Here is an 8,076-nt window from a genome sequence, read left to right as displayed (position 1 = left end):
TGGGGATTTTCACAGTAACTTCACTGCAGTGTGAATGTACACCTACTTGTGACAAATGAAGTTAACTTAAAAGCATAAATGTCGCCAATAGCATCCTACCCACCTAATGAAAATTGTGGACGAGGTTTTGTAAAGTGTTTCCAGATCACACTAATTTTAAGCCTTAGGGTGCTACAGGCGAGCGGGATAATTATGTAGAAATATTCTGGCTTTGGAGATTTTCGCAAACCTCGGCACGATCATGTCACTTCTACCCTCATCCTATTTAACCCACAATTTTTCGGCCAAGGGTTGCATCTTTCTGACGGGCAAAACAATTCGGAAACCTAAAAAAGCTACCCAGCCTATTTATCATGATATTCTCATCGTTTTGCTCCTTTCGGCATCCAAGGTGTTTTGCATTAATGTTCCCAACTGTATTCAATGTATTTTACTCTGAAAAATAATACACGGTTTCAGTCGAAATAGTGAAACAGCCAGGCTATTCAATCATTACATTTATCCTGATTCAAAACGAGAAACGACTTTGAAACTCTTAACCACGAGTGGATGAAATGTGATGCATTATAATATTTACCAAACTGTATGTATCTGAAAAGTACATGTACATTAGAAATCTACGTTTAAATAAATGCTACTAATAAGTAACGTCATGTTGAAAGTCTTCTCCTCAGTTGTGGCCTTGTGAGAGCAGGAGCTGCGAAGCTACCTGAAGTGATCAATATATTCCAGATCTCCTACAAAGTATATGAGACCTGGCATTTTGGCTGGCCAGCTATGAGTTAATGTATTTCCTTTTGGAAACATTCAAGGCCAGGCTGCAGTTCTTACAGTCATTGAGCCCCTACCCTGCAAAAGGAGACCGTTTAACTCACTGAGCCTGCACCAACTCTCCGACAGAAAAACATTACCCAAGCTGTATCTTTTTAACCCCGCATAATCCACCTAAACTGCTCATCTTTGGACCATGGGAGGAAACTGCACCACCCATAGGAAACGCATGCAGACACAGGGAAAATGTACAAGACTGTGAGGAGGATGCAGAGATGCTTCGGCGCGATTTGGACATGCTGAGTGTGTGGGCATGTGCATGGCAGTTGCAGTATAATGAGGATAAATGTGAGGTTATCCACTTTGGTAGCAATAATAGGAAGACAGATTATTACTTGAATGGGTGTAAATTGAGAGAGTGGATACACAAGGGCATCTTGGAGTCCTCGTGCATCAGTCGCTGAAAGTAAGTGCGCAGATGCAGCAGGCATTAGAGAAGGCAAATGATAAGTTGGCCTTCGTAGTGAGAGGATTTGTATATAGGGATAAGGATGCTTTGCTGCAATTGTATAGGGCGTTGGTGAGGCCACATCTGTGCTGCAATGTTCTATGTTCGAATGTTCTTCAAAGAACATTCCCGTCTCAAACATTATGATGGGAGGAAGGTGAAGCAGCAGAAGTTGGTTGGGCCTGCAGTGATACCCTGAAACAAAATAGAATAGGAGAAACACAATCTGCTTCAGATTTGATAGGCCACGTCACCTGTTTCTATATGGCTAGAGTTTTTTTTAATTCAATCATGGGATCTGTGTAGTGCAGGCTGCACTAGCAACCATTAGCTATCCTTAATTGTTCTTTAATTGACGGCTTTGAGTGTCACGTTGCTGTGGGTCTGCTGTCACATGTGGGCCAGGCGGGAGTAATTAGTGAATCATATGTTTGTTTTACAACAAATTACAATGGCTTCATGGTCATCATTAGATTTGTTTTAAGTTCCAGATTTTTTCCTCTGCTGTAGTGGAATTCAACAAGAAGTCTCACAACACTCGATTAAAGTCCATCAGGTTTATTTGGTAGCTTTTGGACCGCCGCCCCTTCATCAGGTAAGTGAGAGTTCTGTTCGCAAACAGGGCACATAAAGTCACAAACTCAATTTACAAAATAATGGTTGGATTGCGAGTAATTCTAAGACTTGTATTCCAACCACTATTTTGTAAATTGAGTTTGTGTCTTTGTATGCCTTGTTTGTGAACAGAACTCCCACTTACCTGATGAAAGGGCGGCGCTCCGAAGGTTAGTGGCTTGTGCTACCAAATATACCTGTTGGACTTTAACCTGGTGTTGTGAGACTTCTTACTGTGTTTACCACCGCCCAACACCGGTATCTCCACATCGCGGAATTTGATCCCAGAGCATTGCCCTGGGACTCTGGGTAATCAGTCCAGTGACAATACCATTGTATCACCCACCTCCCCAGTAGATAATGTCAAAACTTGAATTTGTGTGGTTAGCAGAATACTTTCTTGGCCTGTTGGCAGCATTGCCTTCCTGGAGAATAACATTTACTTTCCAGCATTATACGAACATAAATCACATGGACAGGGAGGATACTTAGATCATTCTGTCCTTTCATAATTTACTATCCCATCCATTTTTGTGTCAAAAGCAAATTTGGCAACCATCCTGTCATTTCCTCGATCCAGGACATTCATATAGATTGCAAACAGTTCAGGTCTCACTACAGATCTCTGCGTCACACCACTAGTTACATTTGTCAACATGGAAAGAACCATTTATGCCTACTTCTTAAGTTCGTAATTTCATAAGATGTCGGAGCAGAATTAGATCATTTGGCCCATCAAATCTGCTCCACCAGTAGACCATGGCTGATATGCTCCTCATCCCCATTTTCTGGCATTCTCCCAAGAATCCCTCAACCCATTACCAATTAAAAATCTGTCTAACTCCTCCTCAAATTTGCTTATTCTCCCAGCATCCACAGCACTTTGGAGTAGCGAATTCCACAGATTCACAACCCTTTGGGAGAAGTACTTTCTGTTCAACTCTGTTTTAAATTTGCTACCCCCTATACTCAGACTATGACCTCTCGTCCTAGAATGCCCCACCAGCGGAAGCATCCACTTCACATTTACCTTATCCATATCTTTTATCATCTTGTAAACCTCAATTTGATCACCTCTTATTGTTTTAAATTCCAGAGAGTATAGGCCTAAACTGTTCTATCTCTCTTCATACGACAAACCCCTCATCTTTGGAATCAATGTAGTGAACCTTCTCTGAACTGCCTCCAATGTCACAATATCATTCCTCAAATAAGGGAACCAAAACTGTTCACAATACTCATGGTACGGCCTCACCAATGCCTTGTATATTTCAACAATACTTCCATATCTTTATATCCTACTCCTTCAGCTACAAATGCCGACATTCCATTTGCTTCCTTTATTATCGCTGTACATTCATGCTAGTTTTCTATGACTCATGAACGAGGGCACTCAGATCCCTCGAAACCAGAGCACTCCAAAGTCTCAACCCATTTAGATAAAAAGTCGCCTTCCCATTTTTGTGACCAAAATAGATGACCTCACTCTTATCTATGATAAACTCTATCTGCCACATTTTGGCCCATTCTCCTAACCTATCTCTATACATTTGAAAGGTTCTTATTTCCTCGCTGCAACTTATTGTCCCGCCTATTTTTGTGTCATCCATAAGGCTATAGAGCCTTCTGTCCCTGTATCTAATCATTATATAGGTTGTAAATAGCAGATGCCCTGTGGCACTCCAGTATTTACTTCTTGCTGTCCAGAAAAAAAAACTTTTCATCCCGACTTTCTGTCTTCCATCCATCAGCCAGACACCTTTCCAATCTCATAAACCATCCCATATGATCCAACCTTGTGAATTAGCCTTTTGCGCAGTTACCTTGTGCATGAGTCGCAAAAACCCAGCCTGCAGGTGCAGCAGGTGGTCAGGAAGGCGAATGGGGTGCTGGCCTTCATAGCAAGGGGGATTGAATATAAAAGTAGGGAGGTCTTGCTGCAGCTGTATAGGGCATTGGTGAGGCCGCAGCTGGAGTACTGTGTGCAGTTTTGGGCGCCGCACCTGCGCAAGGATATTTTGGCCTTGGAGGGAGTGCAGAGGAGGTTTACTAGGATGATACCGGAGTTGAGGGGGTTGAGCTATGAGGAGAGGCTGAATAAACTAGGCTTGTACTCGTTAGAGTTTAGAAGAATGAGGGGAGATCTCATTGAGACATATAAGATGATGAATGGGATGGATAGGATAGAGGTGGAGAGACTCTTCCCGCTCAAAAAAGACAGTAGGACTAGGGGGCACAGCCTCAAGATAAAGGGGGGGAGGTTTAGAACGGAGTTGAGGAGGAACTTCTTCACTCAAAGGGTGGTGAATATCTGGAATTCTCTGCCCGTTGAAGTGGTGGAGGCTGCCTCGCTAAATATTTTTAAGAAGCGGGTTGATGGGTTTTTGATAAGAGAGGGGATTAAGGGTTATGGGGAGAGGGCGGGAAAGTGGAACTGAGCCACGACAGATCAGCCATGATCTTATTGAATGGCGGGGCAGGCTCGAAGGGCCAGATGGCCTACTCCTGCTCCTATTTCTTATGTCCTTATGTTCTTATGTTCTTATGACTTCTGGAAGTCCAGATATACCACATCTGCAGGATCCCCATTATCCACTTTGCTTGTTACATCCTTAAAGAATTCGAGCAAATTAATCAAATAGGATTTGCCTTTCATAAAACCATGCTGACTCTGATGGATAGTGTTTAGACTTTCCAGATGTCCTGACATTGCAGCCTTGATCATTGATTTTAACACTTTTCCAACAGCAAATGTTAAATTAACTGGTTTGTAATTTTTCACAGCCTACCTCTCTCCCTTTCTGAATAAGGTCATTACATTGACATTTTCCCAATCCATTAGAACATTTCCTGTATCCATTCAATATTGGAGTATTATAAGTAAAAGATCCGCTCTCTTTGCTGGCCCTCCTGTTAATACCATAGGATGTAGGCCATCAGGCCTGGGGGCCCTATTCGCCTTCAATCCCATAGTTTGCCTTCTCCCAATCAATATTGATGTTTATAAGTTCTACCCTTTCTATTAGCTGTCACTTGCCCGTTCCTATAGGAATTGTACTAGTGTCCTCCACCATGAAACCTGACGCGAAGTATTGATTTTGCATCTCTGCCATTTCAGTGTTTCATCTTCCAAGAGCCCAACATTCAACCTAGCGATTCTCTTCCCTTTTATATACATATAGAAACTTTTGCTATTCTTCTTGTTATTTTGTGCCAGTTTTCCTTTGTATTTTACCTTAGCTCTTTGTATTACTTCTTTAGTACCTCGTTGTTTATCTTTGAAAGTTTCCCAATCTTCCAGCTGGCCATTGGCCTTTGCAATATGGTATACCTTAGGTTTTGTCTTTATATTGTCCATGGCCTCCTTACTTAGCCATGGATTTTTTTTTACACCCGTTACCATCTTTCTACCTCACTGGGATATATTTTAGTTTTGAGGACTTGAATATCTTCTTAAACAACCCCAACTGCTCATCCGCAGTCCTATATTTTAGCCTTCCTGCCCACACTATTCGGGCCAAATCTGCACTCATGTCTATGTATTTTCCTTTGTTTAATTCCAGAACGCTACTGTGAGACTCCACTTTCTCACTCGCAAACTGAATTTTGAATTCTATCATACCACGGTCACTACTCTCTAGAGGATCCTTGACTATGAGGTCATCAATTAATCCCCCCTCATTACACAATACCAAATCTAGAGTGGCCTGCTTCCTGGTTGGTTCCACAACATATTGAACAAGAAACAATCTCTAATACACTCAATGAACTCTGCCTCCAGATTACCCTTGTCAATTTGATTCTTCCAATCTATGTGCATATTAAAATTACTCATTATTATTGCCGTTCCTTTCTTGCAAGCCCCCAATTATTTCCTGGTTTATACTGTCCCCCACTGCGGAACTACTGCTTGGACATCTCTAAATTGCTCCTACCAAGTACTTCTTTCCTTTGTTATTTTCTGATTTCTACCCAGACTAATTCCACACCTTGATCTCCGTGCTTATGTCATTTGTCATTACAGCACTGACTCATTTATTCACTAGTACACCACCTCTTTTCCTTTCAGTCTATCTTTGCTATCTGCTTCTTGTTAGACAGACAATATTCTGGCCTCTCAACCTTGTGCAAGGTTTCGGTGCTCGGTTGTCCCAGGAACCTAATTAGGCAGTCGACTCGTGAAAGATAATTTTCAGATTATTTATTAAGTTTATTAAGAAACAGAAATTTAGGTATGATGCATAACTAATTCAGCAGAAAATATATACGACAATATATACGAAAATATATACAACAGTTGGGAAATAAACTTTAAACTGATCCTGGTGTGCATATGGTGTATTTATCAGTCACAAATAAGGCTAACCTTACCATTGCAATGAAGTTACTGTGAAGTTCCCCTAGTCTCCAGAGCCCGGCGTCTATTCATGTCAATGCACCGAACCAGCATGTTTTTTAGAATGTGGGAGGAAACGGAAGTACCCGGATGAAACCCTCACAGACAGGGGGAGAACGTGCAAACTCTACGCAGTGGCCCCAGCGGGGGATCGAACCCAGGTCCCTGACGCTGTGAAGCTGTAGTGCTAACCACGTGCCAATGCAAAGGATGTTGATCTCCATGTAGTTGGACTATAATTCTACGGACCTTTATCCTCTCTCTCCGGTGCATCTGAAGAAGGCCGTAGTACACTGCGATCTCCATAGGAACTCAGCAGCAGCAGTGCAGCCCTTAGCAGTTCCTCCGCAAACATACCCTTTGGGGGCTGGCAGCGTATCCACTGTCCATCATCTATTGAAATTATTCTGGCCAATGGACACCAGGCAGGTAATCAAAACGTCAGCGTGGTTACTACCCCACTTGTGTGTGGCCATGCTCAAGGTCAGTTTTTCTGTCAGCATCCTGCTGAAACTTGTATTTTGATTTTTTCTAAGAAAGTATTTCTTCCATCATGACAGGGTTTCATCACTTGCATTGTTACATTCACTGCTTCGCTCGTTGCGGCCATAGTTCCCTCCTTACAGTGAAGGAAATATCACTACTGTCTGCTTTTTAAAGTTTTATGAACTTTGAAACAGCCCATTCAAAGGTACAACTCCTACCATCCCTCCCCACGAGGCAGGGTTTCGGGAAAACTCAGGCACAACCGACCCTAAATACTTGGCTACTCTGCTCTTTACGAATGCCTAACATTTGAATTCGGTTCGTGGCCTTTAAAAATGCAACTATGTGTACAGTACTATCGTGCTTTGTTATTTAAAAAAAAGTGACCTGAACACTATGAAGTAATTTAACAACAGATATTTGTCCTAACTGAGATGGTATAATAAATGGAGCAAAGAAACGGGAAAGTGCGCTCGCTGTTTGCTTAAACTTAATATTGAGTATTCTTAAACTATGTCATTTTCTGGTCGGTCTTCAGTGTCAACTTTCATGTCTTAAGTGCATATCAATTTAAAAAAGAATCATAAATCAAGTGGAATGAATGTCCTGATGGGTCAGTGGATGAATGTCAGAAATTGACGGATATCGATCAAGAATTAATTTGACAAGGCAATGTCAATTTTATTTCTGAACTATTGAGAAAAGTTTAAAAGATTAGCAGCTTAAAACTTTGTTATTCAAATATCGAGACCGTGTGTAATACGGATTTGTGCTGTTAAAGTTGTATTCGTCATTATGACAGGCCTCCGCCACAGTCCATTGCAGTTTCCAATGCCGATGCCAATTCAGTAACAATATCCGGCTTTGTTTTACTTTACAGTTTTACTTAGAGTCATATTTCATTAAATTGCTATTCAGTCCATGGGTTGCGAAGAGGTATGTTAGATTACTGTAGCCAGATATCGGCTCCTGAATCATGATAAAATCATCTGATGACACACATTCCCACGGCTTACCCATGACGTGTTATCACTCCGAAATACCACTGTTAGGTAGCCAATCGCGATGCCATGAGGAACTTCAGAGGAGACGGTAGAAATGTTGTTCCGATGGCACGCTGAACTCTTCGCCAATTCTATTGGATCTGTTCTAAAGATCTCAAGCGGTTTAATGATCACCCTTAACGGTCTTGTTTAAATGCGTTGTTTCAATGAAACGAGATATAAATTGGGATGAGGGAATTTCTGGCTTAGTCGGGAGGACCGTTGTCATTGAGCCAGAATTATCTTGTTTCAATCCT

This window comes from Carcharhinus amblyrhynchos, chromosome 3, assembly GCF_965287045.1.
Source record: "Carcharhinus amblyrhynchos chromosome 3, sCarAmb.v2.hapA, whole genome shotgun sequence".
NCBI lineage: Eukaryota > Metazoa > Chordata > Chondrichthyes > Carcharhiniformes > Carcharhinidae > Carcharhinus > Carcharhinus amblyrhynchos.
Note: the sequence above shows the minus strand (reverse complement) of the source record.